The sequence below is a fragment of the Puma concolor genome, chromosome B3, assembly GCF_028749965.1.
Source record: "Puma concolor isolate L17-30 chromosome B3, mPumCon1.1.hap2, whole genome shotgun sequence".
NCBI lineage: Eukaryota > Metazoa > Chordata > Mammalia > Carnivora > Felidae > Puma > Puma concolor.
Window position 1 is genome coordinate 18,194,296 of NC_141672.1, and position 26,357 is coordinate 18,220,652.

At 37.9% G+C, this 26,357-nt stretch overlaps 3 long non-coding RNA genes across 4 annotated transcripts in view; all 3 read right to left on the reverse strand.

The window, feature by feature from the left end:
* LOC147579786 (uncharacterized) overlaps positions 1-26,357 on the reverse strand; it is a 494,570-nt gene that overhangs the window by 106,763 nt on the left and 361,450 nt on the right. The window lies entirely within an intron of this gene.
* On the reverse strand, positions 313-24,700 carry LOC147579787 (uncharacterized). 2 transcript variants are annotated; one of them, XR_015252108.1, is made up of 4 exons: positions 24,498-24,700; positions 2,625-2,776; positions 1,707-1,893; positions 313-545 (listed from the first exon to the last, which is right to left on the reverse strand). It is a non-coding gene; the product is annotated as an uncharacterized LOC147579787 (long non-coding RNA). The 2 variants fall into 2 exon arrangements; XR_015252109.1 differs by lacking the exon at positions 2,625-2,776 and having other exon boundaries at positions 24,498-24,692.
* Positions 2,791-20,880, reverse strand: LOC147579788 (uncharacterized). The gene is made up of 2 exons (XR_015252110.1): positions 8,717-20,880; positions 2,791-3,270 (listed from the first exon to the last, which is right to left on the reverse strand). It is a non-coding gene; the product is annotated as an uncharacterized LOC147579788 (long non-coding RNA).

Sequence of the window (26,357 nt, forward strand, 5' to 3'; positions counted from 1 at the left end):
TTTGCTGCACTTTTGATCCAGGCAACTCTTCGGTACCATACGGTATAATTAACACATGTTTGGGCAAAGTAACAGCTATTCAATTCAAACTAGCTTACTCAAAAAGGAGGAATGTACTAAGGAGATTCTTGAATTCAGAAACCAATGAAAGGAAAGTAGTGGGGCTTCAGAAATTAAGGGATCCGAGGATTCCAACAATGTTAGGACTTTTTCTCTATTTTTCTCTGCTCCTTTCCAAGCATCTCTTTTCTCAGCCCCTTTCATTTGTAGAATATCTTCCCCCATTTAAGTTCATGAAGCAGAAAACATGGCTGTGGGTGGTTTCTTTATTGCACATATTGTGATTCAAACATCCAAGGAATTAATACTCCAGCTTCTTCGGCTCAAGTGCAGAAATCTTGATGAAGTGTCTCACAAGTTCAGCTTATGGTTGGTTCCCAACCACTGAAACAACCATCTGGGGTGGCTCAGTGGTGTTGGTGGCCTGGGTGTTCCTACTACCAGCCAATTTTGAAGCCTGTGTCTTACTAGAAGATCAATTAACTCTGTCCAAGAAAAGAAGACATGGTGTGACATGGCTACTCCTGCTTCAATAATGAAATTGGGGAGAAAAATTAAATTCCTAGAAAAAAAAAGGTGCTGCAGGAAAACTAAGATAACTGTATATTCTGTTTGCTCCCCTATGTACATGTTCTCCCCCCCTTTGTATATTACATACTATACCTTCCCAGTATGTCTTCTTAAATGCAGAATTGTCACTCTTACCCACCCCCACCCCCTGCACATACACGCTTAGGCATGCTGTAATGTGCATAATTGTGAATCTTCATGTCCAGAAAATTTTGGAATGACTTGATGTCATTGTAATACAACATACTCTTTATTTTTCCTACATATAAAAAGAAATAAGCATACTGCAAAAAAGAAATGTAGCAACTGTTTGTAATGATTAAGAAGAAATAATTCTTAACTTAATAGTATTGGTTTAGGAAAAGAGCCAAACAATAGATAAATAGGATACCTCTTCAGAAAAATAATTAAAACAAGGACCGTAAAGATTAATTTCCCATTTTTATTATGTGTAGATATACTAAAATGTATGTTCATACTCTTCAGCATATCTGTATTGGCTGAACATCTCTTTCCATTAAAATTAGTTTTCCAAGGACATGCACTACATTATTGAAAGTTGCCTTTTTGATATAGATTCTTCTCCAAAATAATTTTATAGTTGCTAAGCAGTCAATTGCCAACTGCATACTAAAATATACATAATGTAAATGGAGGCAAGAAACAGGAGTAGGCAAACGTGAGGAAGAAACACAATCATTTCTATTCAGTCGGAAAAGGAATGAGTGGCTGGCAAGGTAAGAGTGCAGCAAAGTTATGCCACCACCACCCTGGTATTGTTGCAAAACTTCTTTCTTCTCAATAACAGAACTCTTGTCATGCAATCTTGGGACAGCTTTTAGCAGCAACATATTTGGTCTTCACCCTGACTACCATCACATTTATGATGATCTTATTCGGGCTAACGACTGGCCCAGGTGTGTTATTTTCAGACTGGGATGTTTCCACGTGTACCACTACATTTACAGCATAAAGGAACACCCAATATTCCTGTTAAGATGTAGATGATACAAGTTCATTGCAGGTGAGGCATAAAATTATGCAAAACTCTCTGTCTAGAGTTGGTGACCACATACCATTTTGGGGCTGATCCTTATTCCTTCCAATGATCACTAATAATAGATTGCTTCCTGCTGGTCCCCTTAATTGTGGAGGTCTACGGCTAGCTGGCATCAATTGCTTTGAGGAAAGGTGAAATGAAGCATTTCATGACATGAACAGGACAGATCGAATCGAATCCCCTTTGGTTGACAGAACAGGACCCTAGGAAGGAGGCACATCAATTTGTATGAGTGAGAAAGTGACAGAATAAAAACTGGAAACCACAGTGGGAAGAGAGGAGTCCTGACTGGTGATTCAGGGTCAGAACAGGGCCTGTAGGCTCTTAGAAGAGACTGGATATGACCCTGTACGTGGCTTATGGTGAAACCCTTCTGGAGAGAGACCCCCTATACCATGGTTGAATTTGTGGTTTTGTGGATAACATGTATGTATTGATGTATGCACCTTAGTTGAAGGAGTACATCAGGGAATTTGAATATGCATATAAGAAACTTTTAAAAATACTGTTGACCCTTGAACAAAATGGGTTTGAATTATACAGGTCTACTTATGGATGCATGCATATGTATCCATTGATTCTTAGTTTTCAAATAATCAGAACTTATTGGGAAAAACACACACTTTGGAGTGAAGGATTAAGATTTAAACACCAATTTTACAAACTCCAGGCAATTAGACAAATTACGTGAACTTTCTGCCTTAATCCAACCCACAAGTTTACTGTGAGGATCAGATGTGCTGTTATAGAATCACACGTGCATGTAAGTTAAAGTAATACACTGGACTGTGAATTTTTATCTGTCTCTAGCGGCCAACTTTGTATGAATAAGGTTTTATCAGATTTGTTTTGGAGTTCCAATGTGCAGTAGTCTCTCACTATTGTTTACTGAGTAAATAAAATTGGCTTCTCAATAGAAAAAAGCAGGACTCACCCTTAATACATAATTTTCATTAAATCAAGATCCATTTATTAGTTGGTAGTTAGAAATATCCTTGTCACTAATGCTGAGCCTCAGGACATTATAACAAATATTCACCATTCTTTATTATTGATTCTTGGTTGCATCAGATAACAAGAGTTCCACTGGAAAGAATGAATGATAAAGTAAATTTCATAATTTATTCTACAAAGGGAACGGGCATTCATTTTTCTGGTTTGAGAGAAACATGAATATTTTGTATCATAGAAGAAAGACCTGCACCAGGCAAAGATGCTTTCAGTGTCATGCCTAAAGCCTCAGCAATAATTAATGGTAGATTTGGAATACGAAATGCATTATGTCATGTCTTACGCTGTGTAAGAGGTTGAGATATTGGATTGAAGGTGTCTTGACATAAAGATCAAAACAAAGACTAGGCGTGAATGGGTGTTTGTGTGTCACTCGAGAGCAATATCCAGCTGTTGGTGGTCACTACTGTTACTGCAGCCCTTATCACTCTGCCCCCTCTCTAATCCAGTGGGTCAGTACATGTGCACAATGGATGCTCTGCTTCATCAATCAGTCCACATTCTTCAGTCTATGCTTCTCCCCTAGTCCGTCTGCTCCTGCTGATCATTCTCCCTGGCATCTACTTCTTCTGGTCCACCGAACACAAGCAGAGGTAAAATTTAATTAATATGTTAATTGCTTTAATTAATATATCAATATGCTAATTTATACTGAAAATTTTTTTTTAGTACTTATTTTGAGAGAGAGAGAGAGAGAGAGAGAGAGAGAGAGGATGAACAGCGGAGGGGCAGAGAGGCAGGGAGGGAGAGAAAGAATCCCAAGCAGGAGATGCACTGTCTCTGCAGAGCCCGATGGGGGAGCTCAGTCTCACCAACTGCAAGATCGTGAGCTAAGCCTAAATCAAGAGTCAGATGCTCAGACACCCAGGCACCCGGTTAGCTGATGTTTTAACTAATATCAATTTAACAGTTTGAATCAAGGATATCTGCTTGGTTAAAAACTTTTTCCTGGTCCCATAACTAGCACACATGTACTTATTTATCAGAATCCAATGTGACGGAAAAAAGGCCGGAGCACACACATATGTAACAAAATGCAGAAACTAAAATCTCAGAATAAAAGAAGGCATGCATTGATGTATGGGTATGGTTTTCCCACTTTTTTTATTTTTTTTTCAACGTTTTTTATTTATTTTTGGGACAGAGAGAGTCAGAGCATGAACGGGGGAGGGGCAGAGAGAGAGGGAGACACAGAATCGGAAACAGGCTCCAGGCTCTGAGCCATCCGCCCAGAGCCTGACGCGGGGCTTGAACCCACGGACCGCGAGATCGTGACCTGGCTGAAGTCGGACGCTTAACCGACGGCGCCACCCAGGCGCCCCCCACTTTTTTTTTTTTTTCCCTATCTACCTCCTACTCATTATTCAGTTAAGTATCTGTTCTGCCCTTAAGCCTTCCCTAACTCACTTAAGCTAGGCCATATCATCAGGTAAATATTCATTGAACATGTTAACATGCCATGACACTGATCATACTTTATTGAGTTTATTTATTTAATGTCCATCTTTGCAGCTAAATTTTACTTTTTACAGACACAGAATGTATTTGCTCTCTTAGCCCAATTTTCTGTACACAGTAAGTGCTCATTAGGAGTTGGTGAATGAATGGAGAGCTGGCTGCAAGAAAACACTACTTCCTCTCTTCTTCCAATTCGCCACACCGGCACGAAACACGTGCATGTGCGCACGTGTGCACACGCGCACACACATGCACACATGGATGCACATACACACACCATGATGCAAATGCAATTCATTAAAGGCCGAAGTTTGCCTTTGGTGACATGTAAGGATTAATAGTCTTTTATACCCAAGCTATTCTTGTTCATTGTATATTTAAAATAGGAAAGTGTAGTGTAAAAAAAAAAAAAATCAACTGAGTAAAATTTAAAGATCTCCCTGGCTTTATTCAAGGATTCATGAATCAGGCAGCATCCCATATGGCAAAGAGAAAAGAGCTCTGAAGAGCTGTACAACATGAAGGATTTTTATAAGCAGAAGGAGGTGGGGCAAGAAAGTTATACTAGCAAAGAACTGATTGTGGCAAGGTCATTTTCCTTTAGAGGACCACAGGGTCCATCAAACAGATTACCTCACTAGTGCTGACCAGGTAATTCTAAATGGACTGGTTTAAGATTCCATTTCTGGGAGGGGCTGAAATTGTAACTGAGTTAAGGAGTAAGTCTCAAATTAGTGATGTGGGGTTTAGCGCAAGTGACTCCATTTAGAGTATATTGTCTCTTTTTTAACAGTAGCAAGTTTTGACACAATTATGGTTGAATAATAGGGGTGCTGTTTATGCCAAATGCACTTAAAACATCAATATCACAGAATCTCTCTAGCATTATTTCTTATGGATGTACTGCAGCGAGTTGGGAAATACAATGCAGAAGAATTTATAATCTAAGACTTTCCTAAGAAAATCACCCATGCTTATTGGTATGGCATTACATTTACTGTAATTGCCTAATATAAGCTTAAATATACTTAATTGACTTTTCTACCCTCTTTCCACTGACAAAATTGTGGCATTATTGTAAAATACCAAACATGGACAGCGAGAGAAAAAAGTTTGCTTAAGAAAGAATGCCCTGTTTTATTTGGAAAATGACACATTTATTCGTTTTACTTATTCTGCACTTTAGTTATAATATATGCATACTGAATAGCAAGTTTAGAGAATAAAAGAAAATGCTCCTTTCACATAGGATAGTGTGGTATAATAAGAAATATATTTGGTCTCTGTCCCAGCTTCCTGGCACAAAGCTCCTAAAAATGCTTGTAATTTCCTGAGTGGTAGGAGCGTCTTTTGTTATTCATAATGAGTTCCTTTCAATTACACCTTAGCTCATGATGATTAGGTGACTTAGGACAGGACCACTAAATAGCCTTAGTGGGTTGGTCACCGGAAAGACTAAGTGATTAGAGAGCTGGAACTTTCAACCCTGCCCACTGACCTCTGGGAAAGGGGGATGGGGTGGAAATTAAAGATCTATAAAATCTCTTGAACAAGGATAAAAGATGAGCTTCAAGTTGGTGAATGCGTCTGGAGCATTGTGCACTGTGGTTCCAGGAGCGGGGGAAGTTCTAGGACTCTCGACCCTCTGAACCTTGCCCTATGTACATCTTCATCGAACTATCCGTCTGTATCCCTTATCACATCCTTTATACTAAATGTAAGTGAATGTTTCTCTGAGTCCTTGAGCCACTTTAGCAAATTAATTGGACCCAAAGAAGGGGCGTGTGGGAATTTCCCATTTATAGCAGTTTATAGACACCTGGACTTGGAATTGGTGTGTGAAGTGGGAGCAGTGCTGTGAGACTGAGCACTTAACCTGTAGGATATGACACTATCTCTAAGGAGATAGCGTCAGAATTGCATTATATTCATAGGACACCTTGGCAGTGTCCGCTGAGAATTTGAGACTTGCCTGGTGGTGTTGAAAAGCACACAATAGAGATGACTATGCCATACTGGATTCTCAAGATTTTGTTCAGGTCACTGATGGACTCACTTAACACTCATGCTTACTGTACCACGAAGCAAAATAAGGTTTATCATACATTGTGCATTTTTCGATGAACGAAGCACATTTGAGCAATTCAAGCTCACCCTGAAACTCTAAGCTGCACAGCTTAGCACATAAATGAGCTCTGTACAGACACAGGTCCATCAAACTTCAACGTCCATGCTCTGGACCATTGCCCCATTAGGGACCGTCTACTACACACATGCGTGGTTCCCTACAGTTTGCCTTTTCTCCTATTCTAGCTCTTATAAAACTATTTCTCTGGAATTAAGTTAAATCTAAATTTTTTTTCCAACTAAGTGAGAACTAAAGGGAATCAGGAGAGTCCCTTCTTGTTCTTATATAGTAAGAAAAGTGAATTCCCTAATCCTGACATCTAGCATCTCTATAGCCTGACCATGTTCACTGTGACAGAGGATTTTAAAAGCTCACTGAATATCCAAGAGGTTTCCTACACTTCCCAGTCTCTTGTGGATGTTCTGAGTTATATGTCTGGCTCTGGCTAATGGACTAAATCAAAGTCACCATCGTTTTGCGGCAGTAGAAAGTTTTAGGTAGTGCCCTATCTCTCTCTTTTTCTCATTCAGTAACCCTGGAAATCATGTGTTGAGATTGCAGGACCTTAAGATGTTAAAAATAAAGAATCCCTAAGTCAATCCGATGAGTTTACCTGGAAATCCACTGAAATGTGGCAAAATTTATGTGGATGGAAATAAACTTTGGCTTATTCAGCTCAATCTGATTAACACAAACAAGATCCAAAATCTTGAAGTTAAAGGTATTAGCATGCTTTCCGTTTGAGGTATCAGAAAATCGTACTACAAATGACTTCAACAATAGGAAATGTATTATCTCATGAGAAAATATAATCAGGAGGTGAACTATTCTACCATAGTAGCTCAGTAATGTATTCATAATATGACTGCAAGCCCCAAACATCACATTATGAACTTTAATATCCAAGGTTAGGAAGAAATGTGTTCTATTTTCATGTCTCAGTTTTAAGGGAAGGAGAATTTTCCTATTATTTCCCCTTTCCAAAATAACCCCTCCCCTCTTTATAAGTAAGTGTCAAACTCTCCTGCTTAAACCAATAGCTATAATTGAGTTGGCTTTACTGGGATTGGTTCCCTAGTCTAATCAACATTCATTACCCAGGGTTAAGAGATTCCATAAAAACAAAACAAAACAAAACAAAACAAAACAAAACAAAACAGTCACCCAATTCCTAAATAAACACAGGGTTCTGCTATTGAGTAATGTCCTTTTAACATTATGCACCCAAATACAAATGCAATTTTAAGGTTAAAATGTGGCTGATATTACTTTCTCTTCAAATCTTCTATTTTTTCCAGCTAATTAATATTTTATAGCAGCCCCAAACATGTAATCATTGTTTGTTAACCTAACACAGGAGTAGAAAAGCTTCTAGTGGGAGCAAAAAAATCTCATCAATGTTCAATTATTAATTTACTTTTCTTTTAAATCACAAACTGGCCCAATTTCAGGTTGCTGGCTTTAAAGTATTATGTGTATGTTTTCTATTTAATTTTAAGCTATTTGTGTTGGTGTCAGATAGAAAATACCAAATTTGGGAATATTCACTTTTGAATATTAGAGCATATGGATATTTCGAGACAAGGACCAATTTACAGTTAAAAATGGATTCTCCTTGTTCTCCGATAGGTTGCCACATTAAGCCAACTTGACTGAAGAAGATCTTTTGTATTTAAGGAAAATAATGTTTGTTTAATGTAAACTCAAGTTCAATTCCATATTATGAGCACAAAAAGAGAAGCTCACCCAAGGAAACATTACTGTAATCGTGAAGGTTGGTCAGAACCTATAAACTATTCTGTTTTCTGGCTTGAAATTTTATCACTTTCTGAGGTGATTTCTAAGAGAATCCACTATAAAAGTCCCCAGTGTGTATGTTTTTTAGGAATTCGTATTATAGTCTCCACCTCTCCAAAGTATGCATTTAAATGATTGGCGCTAATGTGCACACAGGATCAGGTGGGTTATTGGCTCTTCAGGATCACTGGAGCGAGGAGGTGAATGATGTGTGAAATGAAAAACCTGACCCAAAGCTCAGAGGGAGTCTAGGGGACTGTTCTGTCGTCCTGGAAGCACCGGGTTAGCGTGATGATGAGAATCACACAGGTGGATCATAAAAGCTCCCTGAATCTCAGAAAGGGGAGGGCGGACGAGGATGCTTTAATGAGCTATTTTACGTCCATCCTTTCCTCAGTACATCTTTCTTATCTCTCAACTACTCAGAGTTGTAACAATTAATAGTCTCTATCTCCAAGTGAAGTATTAAGGTGAGTAAATTATCTTGACCACTTGAGCTGAATGACTCAACTTTACCTCCATTTTCAAGAGATATTAAGGGAGGAGGGAGGAGGAAAAAAAAGGGGGGGGGTAAGAAAGAAGCTACTAGGGGTAGAAGTTTGTCTTTAGAAATACTAACTTCAGTACTTTACCTGAGTTTTCTGTGGAGACCTAAGGCTTAGACTTAGAAATATCACATCCTGATTTTCATTAGCCTGTGCAAAATTAATATACTATAATATTGAATAAACACACATGCACACACTATGCATAACATTAATATAATAAAATACACAACACATATGCACAAGAAATGAGATAGGAAAAATCTATTGAAATGTCTGAGCTGTCTGTATTATGTTAAGCTCTCGGATCACCTTGTCATGAGTATCAGGTGAAAAGCTTTCCAGGATTGGACTAACTGTAGAGGGATTAGGGATTGAGGAGAACCAACAAGCAACCATAGTAGACAAGCAAACCGAAATAACTGAAATCAGTGTGACTTTTCTTACTCCCAGAACCTCTTGACTTGTAGCAGCAATGGTGGTAATTAACATGTGTTAGTTTCAACGTTTCCTGAAAATGGACCATACACTATCACAACACAATATTTGGGTTTTTTAGTGATGATCTCATTTTTAATTTGATAGTTACAAATTTGTTTTTGCCTGTATTTGGGAAAAACATAACTCAGGTGCCAGCACGTCTTTGCTTGCACATTATTCCTTACGAGACGATCAAGTAGGAGGCATACCATATAATAACATATGTGGAAACAGGATCTAAGTGACACGTTTAAGGAGCACTAAGATACAGTGATGGGAAGGGCTTACAGGGTTTTCAGGAGAGAAAGAAGTATCACAATTTTCTTTATGATTTTGTAAGACTCAATGACTCATTTGTCATTTGGTTCAAAATGTCCCGGTCTCTAACCTGTACATTGCAACCAGGTCATTCCACTGCTAACCCCGACTCTATGTCATATTATTTACTACTATTGTCATCATAACAGCCACCATTTTTCAAGTGTTCATCATGTGCAAGGCACCAGATTAAATGCTTTAGGCACAGTGTTTCGATGAATTCTTAAAACAGTAGACACTATAATCATTCCTATTTTCCAGACAGCGATGCTGATGGTTAGAGATGCTACCATTTTAATCTGACTCTTCTTACCAGGCTATTTTGTTTTCTAAAATTTCCCTCTCTATATCTCTTATACTCCCTACCTATATATCTTATATATTAATAATACAAAAAAGCATGTCCTCATAACAGCAAACATTTATTGACCATACACTGCTTAGAGCATGGGGTTAAGTGGTTACCGAGATTATCTTATTCAATACGCATTCACAAAATCCCTATAGTAGGCATTGATATTATCTTCACTTTATAGGTGAGGACATGGAAGTGGAGAGAGGTAAAACAACTTGCCCAGTGTCACATAGCTATGGAGCAGACTACATCTCTACCCCACCTCCCAACGCATTCTCAGGGAACAGCATTTGCACTGGCCTTCAGTCTCAGACTCTAGTATCAGGCTGAATCAGTTACCCTTCCCACTGGACTCATGTTTGTAAGACTGAGACAGACTTGGTAAGCTCTGGGATCTCTATTTCTGTTCCACCAGTCTATTCCATGTACTAGAATTACTTGCAGGTAAGATGGAAGAAGACAACAGCAGAGACAGAGAGAAGGAAAGGAAAAGGGACAAGAGAATTGTAGCAGAGGAAGTTAAATTGATGTTCCCCTCTACTTACGCTTCAAGTCTGCAACGTATCTGCATACTTAAAAATTAAAAGTTTCAAAGAACTCCTTGGCTTAGTTGACCTCAGTGTTCTGCGAAATTCTAAAGTAATGATAGGCTCTGTCACATAAGCTTTAAAGACAAATCTGCTAATGAATTGAACTTTTCAATTACAAATTAGCTAAAGGCCAAATTATGTTCACATTGTCCTTTAAAAAACCTCCATTCTCAAATCCACCAGTGAGTTTAATCCCTTGAATGTAAACAAGAATCAGCATGATTAAACCCTCTTAAATTAATTTTATTAATATAGTTCTAAAGGCATATAGGTTTATTGTAAAGTGTTTTCCAAAGTCTTCTTTGTCCAAATTACTTAATATTTTACCCTTTATGCTTTCTATATTATTTACTTATGGTAAGAGGATTCAAGATATTCATAAAGTGTGTAATGAATTTAACATGATACACTAATTAATATCTAGTTAAAACCATTCAGAGATTAAAGATGGCAAACTAAGTCATTTGCAGGTGCATTCTTCACTTAGTTACTGGGGAGCAATTCCATACTTTGCTTTCTTTACCATTTCAAAAAAAAGACACATACTCTTCCATACAATCCCTAGTTATCCGTAATAAATCTATAAATAAACACATACCTACATACATAAATAATAAATAAATACAATTATCAACTCAACTTTTTCAGCTGGGCGATTTCTATATTCCATGAAAAATAAGCCTTAAGTGCTGACCTTTAAAATTATTATTATTATTATTATTGGTGGTGGTGGTGGTGGTGGGGAGACAGAGTATGAGCAGGGAAGGGGCAGAGGGAGAGGGGGGAGAGGGATAGAGAGAATCTTCAGTAGGCTCCATGCAAAGCATGAGCCTGACTCAGGGCTCAATCTCATGAATTGTGAGACCATGACTTGAGCCAAAATCAAGAGTAGAACACTTAATCTACTGAGCCTCCTAGGTGCCCCTAAAATTATGAAATACACAAAAATATCATGATAACCACTGATAGGACTTATTCAAAGTAAATTATACCTGCTGTTGGTCTGTGTGAAATGGCATTATCAGTTGACAAAACAAAGTACAACCTCTTTCATCTAAGGTGTGAGGAAGCTTGGCTGGGGTTTATCTTAGGTTGAGTGGAAACTGCTCTTCTAGAAAATCTGGGTCAGTCCAATTGCTTAACGTGGATACACTGCATACAGAAGTCCAAAGGAATAGATGATATATTTAATTTAGCAAACAGACATTAACTAAACTTCCAGGAAACTGATGATTTTGAGGAACACGAAAATAAATGAGGCACTACACCAGTTATAGCAAGAAGGAAGGTAAGAGTAATAGTTAACAGAAAGGAAGCCAACCACTGCGTTACCCATACTTCTCTTAACTAAAAGTTCACAACAACTTAAAGAGGAAGATGGAATTAATAACCCCATTTTAAAGGTGAGAAACATGAGGCTGGGAGAGTTTTTAGCCAATGTTTTCCAGCTAACTGTTTGAGTCAGGATTCCAAACCAGGTCTGTCTGTTGCCAGGACCTGTTCTCTGAACCATTATTCTTTGCTTTTCTAGCAGTACTATGGTGGACCTGGTAAGGGTGCAGACAGTGAAAAATAAGATCCTGTACTGACTCTGCGTCAATGATAGCCAAGCATGAATACACATATGGAAAACACAAGACAGTATAATAATTTATTCTTAACTAGGTATGAACATGACAATGAACAAAAGGAATATGGTGGTTAAGATCAATGAGAATATCTGCATCCATAGTGTTCCCTTGCTCTCAGTCTGGGAGAGGGCATTTAGATATATGGAGGGTAGGGGGAATCATTACTGGCCACAGAAAGGGTCTAAAACAATATATAAAATAAAATGTACATTTACATAGTCCTTTTCTGAGTCAAAAAAAAAAAACTCTATGTTCAACACTTCATTTAATTTTCACTCCATTCCTGGTGGGTAGGTTAGATTACCATTCTAACTTTAACTTTTTGAGGCTCAGTGAGGCCCAATAAGTGGAAAATTCTGAATGAAAACTCAACTTTCCTGCTGACCAATGGTCTTTCTAGTAAATTATCACAAAAAGTGGTAGAATAAGCATGTTCTGTAGTGGTTTGGAGATGGGGACGAGCGGGTAAAGGAAACAGATCAACTGCTGTTTGTTGGATGGGAATAGAGGGAGAGTTATGTGCGTTTATGAATGTATTCCAATAGGACACATTTATGAGCTCAAACGTGATTGAGGTGGTAACAGGAGAACAGTGTGGTTTGTGGAAGAGAGTGGACAATATTCCACCCTGAGCTTTAGAGTTGGCAAACCCAGGGTAAATACGGCAGGCTATTTAACTTCTCTAGCTCTGAGTTTCTTTATCTTTAAAGTGGAAGTATTAATCTCTCCATCACCAGAGTTTTATGGTGATAATAAAGGATAAATGTGAAAATATATGTGAGATGCACACAGCAAGCTCTCCATTAGTGCAGTGGTTGTGATTATAATTCTGAAGAGAGTGAAAGAGAAATTGTATTTCAAGTTGGTTAATCTGGAAGCAATGTAAGAAAGAAGAGAATCGTGAGACCTTGGGTCAAGGAAAAAAATAATGTGGCATCATTTTAACAATATAAAATTTTACTCTCCTCCATAATATCTTTTCCTGGTTCTCCATTATATTTTTGTTAAAGTAATCAAACAAGGAGGCATTACACTGAGGTGGCTGTAACACCTTGGTCACCTACATAAGTAAACTAGAACCTAAGCCAGAGACAATTCCTAAAAATAACTCAAGGTTAAGAAGAAAACCAATCACTAACAATGAACTTCACTTTCCCAAATAATGCAAGTACTTAAGCTATAGTCACATAAATGATTTCCTTGCTTTGCTCCCATCTTCTCTATAAAAACCTTGTCCCTTGGGGCCCCTGGGTGGCTCAGTTGGGTAAGCTTCTGACTTCGGCTCAAGTCATGATCTCAGGGTTCATGAGTTCAAGCCCTGCTTTGGGCTCTGTGCTGACAGCTCAGAGCCTGGAGCCTGCTTCAGATTCTTTGTCTCCTGCTCTCTCTCTGCCCCTCCCCTGCTCACCCTCTGTCTCTCTCTCTCAAAAATGAATAAACTTAAAAAAAATTAAAAAAAAAAAACTTGCCCCCTAGCTTCTGTGGGTAAAGCTCTCCTACCTACTGTTTGGTCTTGCCTGATTGGAGTCAATGCTTGCTCAAATAAAATCTCTCCAAATTTTAATGTGTTTCATTTATCTTTTAAATACTTGGAATGAAATTCAAATTTTAGGTAGTAAGTCCTACAAACACCTGTATAATGTGGCTTCTGTGTTCTCTTCCAGATTATGTCTCCAAGATTCCCTGTTGGCTTGTAATCATCAGCTATCCTGGGATTCCTGGATTTACTTCCTGCTCTTCAGCCTTGCTAAAATGTGCTTTCTACAACCGCTCAGCTGGTCTTAAGTGTTTGCTTCTTCAGATAAGACTTCCCTGACCTTTTGTTGTCCTCATTAATTAATTATTAAAATTTGTAATTACATGCATATTTGTATGTTTGTGTCCAAGTAATTGAATTATTTACAAGGATATAGAGAAACATCAATCAATGTGACTCAAGCCTCTCAGAAGCTCTGAGTGCTCAAAGTATGGAGACCTGCCGAGGGAAATGAACCATTTATATAACACTTCATGGTATCAATACTCGAGATGCCAGACATGGTAATGAGTGATTAATTGCCAAATGAAGGGAAAGAAGAAAAAATCTGTAAGTGTTAGAGTTGGGATGGCAGGAGGCTCTTGGCTCGTCTAAGAAACGATTGAAGAAATCGTCAAAGGATTTACCACTTACAAACTTTAATAGCCATCTAAAGATGGCTACCATTTTTCTCGAAGCTAAAATAAGAAACTATGGTTTAAAGTCTTCAAACCTGTGGATCAGTGGTGTGTGTGCATGCCTGGTTGTGTGCCTTTCCTGTTCTTTTTATGCGTATTTTTCTTTCTGTGGTTTGCTTTGCTTTTGTGTGTGTGTGTGAGATTGGTAGGGGTATGTGACAACAGACACTGTTTTGAAAGCAATGGGAAATGTGCCAATTGGTGTCATTTTGCTGCACTTGGCTTCTGCCTTCTCTTTCAAGTTTTCTTCATGGCAACATCACTAAATTAGACTGTCAAAAGTTGCTCTGTCCAAAAAAGGACGTCTCTTGAAAATAATCCATTTGTTGGAGAAGACAATTGTATTAAACACAAAATAAACAAGAAAATGCTTACTAACAAGATCAAATAATTTTCTATTCCATTTGATATACCAGGAACATTTTTTCTAAAGCTTGAGACATTGTGGTTTGCTTCATCAATTTCAACAGCTTTAGTTTTTTGGTGTTTGTTTGTTGGTTGGTTGATGAGAAGTACAATTGTAGAAGACAAGTATCCCACTGTGCCCATGGGTCTGGCAAATCACTGAAAAATAGCAAATATGTCACCAATTAACTAGTGGAAAGGCAAAACAAAAATGCATCTAGGAAATGTCAAGACAGATTTCAAGCCTGAAATCTGACAGCATCCGGAAGATCCATGAAATAAGGAGTAAGTATAATCTTGAAATTCCATCTTCTGAGAAATTCTTTCTTAATCAGCCACAGCATTGTTTTGGGGAGATTACCAAAGTAGGTATGGATTTGGGACTAGGAAGTCCAAGTCATGATCAGGCAGACAAAGAGAAGTTTCTAGGCACTGTTGTCCAGGTCAGGAATTTCATTATTACTTCTCTAGATAGATCCTTCCCAACCACCATTTATGGTTCAGAAACACCATTTACCATCAGTTATGTACACCATAGTATATTGGTCCTTCCATTATTTATTCTGTTCTGAAGTCTTACTGTTAATACGTTTATTGATTTGTCATTGATTGCTTCCCTCTTTTCCCCCAGCATGGACACTGTGAAGCCATGAACCTTGTTGATCTTGTTCCCTGTGTATCCCTAACTCATAAAACAGTACCTGACATATATAGGGGTCCAAGTCAATATTTACAGTAAATGACATGAAAGTAACATAAGGAACAGAAAGAGAGAGAATGGCTATGGCATAGTAATGTGTTAATTATCTGCTCAGGATTTGTTTGATTTTCTTTTTAATTTTGTTCCTGTAGCTTAAAACATTTGTAATAACTATAGTAAAAGATACAGTAATTATGAAACACTGAAAGTCAAAAAGTGCTGCATTTCATTTGTTAAAAGAGTGTTGATTACTTTATTTTTTGTCATAATTACAGCACCATTTCTTCAAAGCAGAATTAGATGGAGTAACTAAATGCCACAATGATTTTATCCGTGAAGAGAGAATAATCTCTTTATTTTTTTTATTACCACTCATTTATGCTGTTATTCAATCATTCATTCGTTCATTCCTGTTTTAACACTTCTTGAGTGGTTAGTGTCTGTCATTGTCCTACGAAGTGCTAATAACAGACTTAGGTGCTTTTCCTTCCAGGGAATCCAAATCTGGTAGACAGAGAGGTAAGGAAACCAATATGTACCAATGTGATATGTCTGTAGGGTTGTGTGCAGTGAACTGTGAGACCACAGTCATCGCTTGGCATAAGGAGTCCACAAAGCCCTAGCAGAGAAAGTTGCACAGCAGAAAGTAGAGGTTAGGACAGGCTGCAGGAATCATCTAAATGGCAAATAGGAAAATTCAACTAGTTGTAATAACTGAGCAGGATATATTCAGGAAAGAGGCTGGAGGGGTGGGCTGGGCAATGGTCATCACAGGAGGACTTTTATGCCATGTACCCTACAGACAGTGTAGATTTAAAAGTTACCTGTCCCCCGATAATTATGAAACAGCAAGGATAGCCCAGTTACACCACACGAAGCAAGAGCCTACAGGAAGAGCTGCTGGCAGTGTGAGAAGCAGGGCTCTCAGGCTGACAGTGCCTTCTGGTGGTAAAAGCGCCACCAGTGTCCTTAGCTTTATAGATCAGACACTCAATTTGTTTAGTTCATCCAGAGTACTGGTTAGTTTAGGCTGCAAAAATTCACAGAAGACCAATAATATTCGGTCCAAGTGTAAAAGGACACTTAGGTTGACTCATCAGTCCATCTCATCCTGGGCAGGAACCTCCAAACAGAACAAAGAAGCGGAAAACCTTATTGATAAAGATATTTGAGTAAGTTGCCATGATGAATCCATTCATCTACTGGGGGGCAAACAAAATATAAAGCTAATTCTGTGCACGGTCAGAGTCAATTCAGACATTCAGATGACCAAAAATAAATGCATGTGTGTCGCTCTTCGAATCTTCTTCTGTAAGTTTTTAAATTGCGTTTCTTTTCTTAATAGATTCTTTAGATTGGAGTAAACTTGATTGAACTTTGAGTTCTTAAGTTTCTATAAGGATATATTTTTCTAAAATAAAAATGTTACTCACATCATAAATGTAGCATATAAACCTTCTCAAATATTTACTAGTTGTAAAAATATCAAGGTGAAGTCACCTTTTAGTCAAACACTTAAATATAAACTATTGCGATTGTATTGAAAATCCTTGCACCTTTTTATATGATAATGTGTACAAATACATTTATTTCCTTGTAAGTCTCTTTTTGATTAAATGATAGATCGTTAACATCTAGTGACATTGATTGATGTCTTATGTTTTGTGTACAGCAATGTCCATATTGATATATTCCAATCCTTGTGATAGTAATGTAGGTTATAGGTACATTAATTTCCTTTAAATATTAAAGGATATTAAATATCATATCCTTGAATATGTATATATGCCCTCTTATTTTTATCATAAATTCCTAGAAGTATAATTTATATCAAAGGTATGCATATGTTAAACATTTTGCATTAGATATGACTATTATTGCTTCCCAGAAAGTACATTGTAAGCAGTAATTTTGCTAATTTTCATCAAAATTATATTAGTATTTTTGTCAATGGTATTTTGATAGGCAGAAAATAGGTTTTCTTTACATATATATAAAAAAGACAGATATCTTTGATTATTAATGTGGCTGAATACCTATTCTTACTAATCCCCTGCTTTTTTTTCTAACTGTATCCTTTATTACTTTTCCATATTTATATTGAGATGCTAGTTTTTGTTACTTTATTATGGATTTGTTGGATTCTATTAATACGACTGATACTGAGTAACGCTTGTGTGCCACTCTTTGGGCATCTAAGCTATAGGAGTGAGCAGAGAAAAACAAAACAGTGACAACAAAAATAAATGGACAATTAATTAATTTATTAAATATCTTTTTTTCCAGCCACTGAGGGACAAACACATGCTATTTTTCCCCAACCTTTCCCATAACATTTACAAACCACTGCTTAAACCAAATGCCTCTGCAATGTGTCCATGCATACACGATGATCTGATTCCTACTATTTTTCCTTTTCAAAGAGTGATCTCACCTCCTAATTCTGGGTCTTTCCATCGGATCAAGATTAGTTGGTATGAGGTACTGGAATGCAGAAGAAGAAACAACCAACCCTCTTTTAAAGATTCCCACATATCCACAGGGTACCTTTCAGGAAAGCCTGGATCCTGAGATGTCCCTTACCAAACCCCAGGTGTGCCTTTATTTTCATTATAATAAGGAGTGAGTGGAGCACTCTGGGCAAGGAAGGGAGTATCAGCAGTTTGAGGAGGGCAGGATGAGTCAGGAAGAGGAGAGAATTTGCTTATCTTTGCTCTGTAGGTTCTGTACTGTTTAAATCTCACTTGTGAGAACAGGAATTTGTTTACAAATGAACAAGAGAAAAAGAGTTTTAGCTCTGATGATCCACCTAGTTAGAGACTTGAGAAACAGGAGAGCCTGACTCGGCAAGAATCTTCGCCAACCTTATCACATGTGCACCTTGCAGGCCGACCCGATAAATGGATAAATGGTTTTGCTACAGTGAGAGCTAACCAGAATTTCCATCGAGTCACTCTTCAGAACTTCGCCACAAATTTAATTTGAATCTTTTATGCTCATAAAATTTCAATATTTACTCTTCCCAGCCCACATTCTTATTTTACTTTTGATTGCCTCTGCCCTTGCTCTTTCAAACAAGATCTAAATGGGAAGTGTCAGAATATTGTATCAAAAACGACTCAGATTGTTTCTGAGCGGAGTGCAGATAAGCATCCAAACTTTTGAGTGCCGGTTCTAGCTGATTATGTCTTTCCGCGTGACTTCAAGAAGCAGTTCCTGGGCTGTGACAAGTATTTCCCATCACTGTAACTCACAAATGAGTCTGAACACTGAGAGGTGTAGGACAATTGACAACCTTAGGGATAAACCAAGTAAACCGTCATCACCAAGGCTGGTATTTGGTGGCTGCCGTGTCCCCTCCCCTGTTGAGTGATGTGCTACATCAGTTTAAGGCATGCATCATTTCATGAGAAAGAAAGCCTTTGGATTTTAATCTCACAGCAGATTCAGTTTTTCCTGTGTGTAGATTTTAATCATCAACTCTTCAAAAACACTTAAAAAAAAGACATTTTTTAAGTGATTATTTAAAAATAACTGAAACTTAAAAATCCTGTCTAGGATTAGTGTTTGCAATTTCTATTCAAATGAGGTAAATGGACAGCCTCTCTTGTGCCTAATTCAAGCTATCTTTTTTTTATGAGTTATTTACATATATTGACTTCCTTGTGGGTGATTTTCATATTTACATAGTACTTCAGGGAGCTTCGGGTATTTTGCAAATATTAAATCATCTAAAGGTCACTAATCCTAATGGTCCTAAGAAAAAGGTAAGAATTTTTTAAAGCATTTGAGAACTACTCATGATCAAATCATTTTCATCATTTCTGGGAACAAATGTCCATGATTGCACAGTGTGGAGCAGAGTTTTCTATCAGCTGGACCATGGATGCAGGAATCCATGGGATCTGTGTCATTACCAACAGGGCAAAGACCTGATGTGGTGTTTAGCCATGAATGTACCCACTCTTTGTGCTGAGAAAATTGGTTTAAACTAGATGTTACTAGAAAATTTTAGCTCCCGTACAGGTCAACAAACATATTAATGACCCCCACCATTTAGACAAACTACAAGAAGTCCCTCCCTAGTGCTTATTGAAGCCAGGGTTATTGTGAATTGTCTCTGAGGAAGGACGCCAAATAATCATCAAATGAAAACAAATCATCCTCAAATCAAGTGATAACATTTAGCTCTGTGCCTTTGAGACCATTCAAGTATTTTCAAAACAAAAATATGAGCCTTCTGTGTTTTCCTGCAAAGATTTAAAGCATTAAAAAAAAATCTATACGAAAAAGTGAAAGTAACAGTAAATTTTGCCTTGGTTGAAAGGTGATTTAATTATTTTTAAGTCTTCATTCATTCATGCATTCATCATTTCTTTATTCATTCATTGAGCACTAGAGCCAGGAGCTGTTAGAGTTCTACGAATGCCAAGAAGCATAATATAAAATCTTCCCCCGTGAGAGTTGACAGTCTAATCTTACTAGAGAAACGGGAGAGAAACTAGCTAAAATGCAAGTTGATATTTGTTGCAAAGTTTAAAGAAGTAGCACGTAGAATTTAAAGTCTCTGACTTTAATTCCAGTGTCCTTGGGCAAGTCACTTAATCTCTTATAAGCTTCACATCTCTGAATGAATGGAAATAATGAGTATGTCAACCTCACCATGTGGTTGTCAGAATTAAATGAAATAATATCTATAATGCAATTAAGCTGACATTAGGAAATGCTCAATAAATCTTAGCTATCTTCATTGTTGTTATTTTTGGTTTTTTTAATGGCTGTTTATTTTGGAGAGTGAGAGAGAACCTGGGTGGGGAGGGGCAGGGAGAGAGGGAGAGAGACAATCCAAGCAGGCTCCACACTGTCAGCACAGAGCCTGGCTTGGGGCTAGAACTCATGAACCACGAGATTATGACCTGAGCCAAAATCAAGAGTCGGTTGCTTAACCTGCTGAGCCACCCAGTCACCCTCATTGTTGTTATTTTTGTGGGAATAAAGTATTCTTCACATATAGAACATGTAGCTACTATGTCTCTCTGAGGGAATAGAAAAGCATCCAAAGAATAGTGTAACTTGCTATGAAATCCATCTGCTTACTCGTGTTTTGCATATGCAAGAATAGTTTTAAAAAGTCTTACTAGTGAATTAAACCATTTGTGGGCTTTACCCAATGAAATTTAGAAAAGGGAGCAATTGTTTTTGGTTAAAGCAAGACCTCACTCAATTCTAAGTACAAAATCACCACGAGGAAAATTTTTCCCTATCTTTTTCTCTGACAAATTCTAATGGGACATTTAATCATTGAGTGTATTTACATTTGAAAATGAAGTGTATGTTTCAATCTCTTTCAGAAAAGAACAAATGGAAACATATGCATGGAGTCATCACATTGTCATCGGGGCGAGTTAATCCCTTTGAATCGAAGCTTCTGGACATTAAAGTCCAGCTGCTAGTGGAAACAGGTCTCCTTTGTTTATAAGCCGGAAGTTTGCCAGGCTATCCACAACTCAACACCCAGAAACATGACTTGAGAACACAGTGGCTACTCCTATTTGTGGCATATTTATAATAATGATTGAAGATGTTTATGGCTGCCACAGAGTCATGTATTGGGAATGACTGAATCACATGGTAATTTTTTTAATGCTTATTTTTGAAAGAGAGAGAAGAGATTGTGAACGGAGGAGGGGTAGAGGGAGAGGGGAGACAGAGAATCTGAAGCAGGCTTCAGGCTCTGAGCTGTCAGCAGGGAGCCTGATGCGGGGGCTCAAATTCAGGAACCACAAGATCATGACCTGAGCCCAAGTCAGACCAACCCAGAGCAGAGCAACCTGGCAGAGCAACCCAGGCGCCCCTGAATCATTTTTAAATGGGAATTATGGTTCCATATTTATATGTAGGACTGTTGAAAGATAGCAGTTTCTGTTAGACTCAAATTCTTTTGTACCAGGATCAGGTACAACTTTTAACCGGCAGACCTAAGAGAATACTTGTGTTACAATCTGAAGTGTCTTTGTACGTGTCACAGTATTCCTGAGGTAAGATGTACCCCTTTTGCTTCAGAGCCCTGTCTCCCTCTGCAGCCATTCAATGCATTGGCTGCAAGTATTCACTCTTAATTGTTTGTGGAAAGCCGTGTATCTCTCCAATGTCTGCCAATCTCTGAAATTATCTGGGAAGTTATTAAACGGACTCTATATTAACTCTATACTTATAACCAAAGATATTTAGTTCACTCTAGGCTATCTGCGGGATTAATAGTTGTAAATGTTGGGAAGGCATCAGATCTGTTTAAATCTTTTCTTGGTGGCAAAGAAAGAAGACCTTTCTTAGTGTAGAACTTTGTGTGTGTGTGTGTGTGTGTGTGAAAATAGATCCTTTTTTTTTTTTTTTTGTAAAATACTGCCAGAGTGTGAGCAGGGAAAGGGCAGAGGATGAGGGGGAGAGAGAAAATCTTTTTAAAATTTATTTTATTTTATTTTGTTAATGTTTATTTATTTTTGAGTGAGAGAGCAAGCTGGGGAGGGGCGAGAGAGAGGGAGGCAGAGGATCCAAAGCAGGATCTACTCTGTCAGCACAGAGCCCCAGGCAGGGCACGAACTCATGAACTATGAGATCATGACCTGAGCTGAAGTCAGACGTATAACTGACTGAGCCACCCAGGTACCCAGAGAAAATCTTTTTTTTTTAAATGTTTATTTATTTGTTTATTTATTTAGTTAGTTAGTTATTTAGAATAAGTGGGGGAGGGGCAGAAGAAGAAAGAGAATCCCAAAGAAGGCTCCACACTCAGTGCAGATTGCAATGCAGCACTTGATCTCAAAACTGTGAGATCATGAGCTGAGCTGAAATCAAGAGTGGGACACTCAACTGACTGAGCCAGCCAGATGCCCCGGATCCCTAATTTTTGTACAAACACGAATGCCATGATAAACCCCAAGCAATGCCATCACATATCCCCATTACAGCAAGCTAATCATAAATTCTCAGAGCTCATCGAACCACAGACTTTAGTCACAATGTTTTTGAGATGTCTGCATCTGAAATAATAATACATTATCTTACATTGTTTAGGAACTGATTCTGAAGATGCTTTGCAAAAAGAGGGATTTCCCCAATGATCTGATAATTGGAGAACCTCCCAGAAAACTCTGTATGAGAACACAGGTGAAAACATCACTCATCCAGCAGATTATTTTCAACATCAGTCACATTACTTTGTATTTACACTTTGTGTAGTGAATGAGGCATTTGATAAATGTTCCTTTGATTGGGTAAATGAATATTAAATGAGAAGCCATAATCCCAACTCAATGGCATGCACAACCCAAGCATGACACTGTGTACTTCCCTCCTAAGGAGAGTAGATTCTTCCTGCTTTTGCAGTGGACTATCTAGGAATTTTTCTCAAGCCTTGCCTTTGATAAACCTCTCATGTCAGACTCTGGATGGCTAGAATTACCTTCCTGTAGGCCGATTCCCAATCATGTGGTCTTATTTCATTATAATTATCATTATAGCCCTGGCTGGAGGGTTCTGCTTAGTTTTCCAGAGTTACAATTCCCTCTTGACTATGATTAAACTGTCTTTGGATTCATGGGCCTGGAAAATTTAAACAGTCCAATTTAATGAAAAACAATTTTCATAGCCATCTGGCAATGGTCTGAATATTTCTAGAAGTTAACTTTTTGCATATTAAACTTTGAAAAGAAATAATTAAATCAGCTTTCATAATAGCCCACGTGGAGTCTGTATGTTCCCACTAGCCCACTGATTTGTGTATCTATTGTACTTTCTCAGTACTTTTGCAGAGAAACAGATCATTTATATAAATTATAATCGATGGGGGTCTGAGTGCTGAGCATTTTGGAATAGCCTCTTGGGAAAGTTAGATAGTTAGAGACTAAGAAATTAATCTTATCTGCTTGGATTCTTTCATCAAGGCAAGATTTAAATCAATTAATTATAATTTAGGAAATTTTCAAAGCTAAAAAGCTTTCAGAGTGAAAATTGTTTTTGGGTAATTATGAAGAAAGTTCTTCCTATTCAAAAAGATAGCCTCACAAAATGCCATTTTACAGGTTCTTAAAGTTGTTTGTAAACTTTCCATTTTGTTTTTATTTTCTAAAGAACAATGCCAAAATTGTGAAAAGAATTAACCATTTATTGATTATAGCATTTGCGCTTTCTAGGAGTAATAACTCAGAGTTTCTCGCAGACAAAGTAGACAGTTTTGGATCCTTCAAGCCTGAGTATAATTTGTAAAACTATTAAGTAACACTTATGCTTGCCTGGAGAAATTTTGAAAAGCAGAACAGAACAAAACAAAAACCTCTATGAGCTTAAAACATGATTTTTATTTAAATTCCTGCTGGGCAGAGCTGGTAAATTATGTCCCCTTATCTATTTAGTTGGATCTTCTATGAAAGTCTAGACAAGTAAAAATTCTGAAAAAATGGTAGCTACCAAAACCTCCTTATTGGCAAACACTCGGTGGGTGGCAAAGTCAGGTGGGAATGATATTTGTTTGACAGTCAACCTTGATCCTCACCACTGCTTTTCCTATTTCTGCCATTTCTGGTATAAGACTGTGAGCCACACCCCACTCACTCAGGGTACTCACTTTATATACTTGAAAATGGAGAATAATATCGGAAGAAATTTGTGGGTCAAGTCATAGCATGAATGTTTAAGTACAAGTACAGGTGCAGATCCTTTGCACATAATGCTTTGAATATCATTCTGTGGAATTAAAGGCCCTGGGAGAATCTTCATTCAGAAGTTTTCAGGGCTTATGAAAATGACAAAAAAAAAATCACTTGCTTCATCACTCAAGTCTTCATAACTTTAGTGGAAATGAGTATATTCTGTGAAGGCCAAATTTATTTTATCGCTGTTCTAAAGTCCTAAAGTCAGAGGTGCTTGCAAAGGTAAACATTCACAGGTAGCCAATATCCACAATAATGATACTGATAAATCTAAACCGCAAGGTACATTTGGAATCTTAATTTAAAGCAATACTAATAAAATATGTGATTGACCTGACAAAACATGCCCTGTTTAAGTAAGTAATTAAGCTGATGCAATCAACAAAAAACTGTTTAAAGAGTTAATTGGCTTTCACAGAAGAGACAAATCTATAGTTTTATGCTATTTTATAATATTCTGTACGAACCTTTTTCTCCCCCCTCTTGGCTTTTGCTGTTACCAAGCTGGTAATCCTTGAGAAGTAAAAGAAGGCCTTATTCTGTGCCTGCTGTTTATCACTTCCCTGAAATCATAATCCTCTCTATGTCTCCATAATCATCTCCACAGGAATTAATTGTGATGTCACAGAAGATTATGACATGAAGTGAGAAAAAATCGGCAGGACACTGAGCTCTGTTAAGAGCAAAGATCTTTTTCTCATAAAAATATATGCTGTACCTATATCATGCATTTGTTTAAGAATAGGATCTAATTAAACGAGAGTGAATAAATGGCTAAGCCAGGTTTCTTTAAGTTGAATTTTTCAGAGGCTCTGAGGGTCAAATTTAATGATTCCTTAATTAAAGTCAAATTTTTTTCAGCAATTATACCAGAAGTGTAATATATGCTCTTTCCACTCTCATGTTCGGGTACGTGTCATGTATTTAATTGTATCACAAATAAAATGGCACATCCATCAGTGATTCTTAACCTTAGCTGCACCTTGGAATCACCTGACAAACTGGAAGCTTGACAATCTCCTGGTGCCCTTGCTCTGCCTCCCTGTCCCCCAGAGCATCCGATTTAATTGGGATGAGGTCTGAGATCAGGAGTTTTCAAAGCTCCCAGATGATTTTCATGGGCAGTGAGGGCTGAGGACCAGTGTTCTGTATCATCGTACTTGCGGCAGGAAATTGCCATGGGAAACATTTATTTCATCTCTCATGGATAGAATTTTTAGAGAGAACCATATTTTCCAAGTGTGGTTTTATCATCTGAGCATATCTCCTGATCATGTCTCAGAATTTAATTTAAAAAAGCACAGCATTTTATGGAGAATTTAGTGTGAGAACATGCTGATGTGTGATCTTGGGACATGAAAGTAAAAGCTTGCTAATTACCCAGGAATAGTGGCGGAACAGCAAAATGTAAGATGCCGTAATGCTTCTGGGAAAAGGTTTTTCCCAAAGAGTGGCTTTCAACCCAACAACCACAGCATCTAGTGGGCTTTTTGATGGGCATCTGTGGCACACTTACCGGGAACTTCCAAAAATATGTGGGATGCAGGAGGTGTTGGAGGAGACTTATGAGGTAAGAAGTTCATCCTTTTAGTTATTATATGTAATTTTATCATCTTCAGTGTCTATTGTATAGCAGGTATTTGAAAATATGGGAAACCCATAGGAGTATAAGAAATATTTCCAGTATTGGGGCATCTGGGTGGCTTAGTCCGTTAAGTGTCCGACTCTTGATTTCAGCTCACGTCATGGTCTCATGATTTGTGTGTTCAAGCCCGGGGTCAGGCTCTTCTCTGACAGTGGAGAGCCTGCTTGGGCTCTCCCTCTCTCTCTCTGACCATCCCCTGCTCACACACACAGTCTCTCTCGAAACAAATAAATAAACATGAAAAAAATAAATATTTCCAGTGCCATCCCTCAATTAAAAGTAAACAAGCACAAGAGACAAGTTACACCAGATAGCACATATGGGTACATAACAGGCAAAACATTCGGGGCCACAGATAAGCTATAGAGGTGACTATGTAAATGAGAAAAGTTCCCTTCCCAGGGACCCTGTAGCTTCACTGTACCACAGGCTCATGGTTTGAAGTCTAAGTCACTCTCTAGGCTAGGTGACCACATAGTTCACAAGTCTGACCTCTGGGTGCAGACCTAGCAATTAAATAATCACAGAGCTCCTAACAGGGGAAGAGAGCTACTTTTGACACCCTTAGGAACTCTGCCCAAGTCTACGTCACTATCCCAGATATTGCTGAGTGGCATTCAGAAAGCCCACTCTGGAAGGTGTGTGAAGGTACGTGATTCTGGAACAGCTAATCCGATCACTC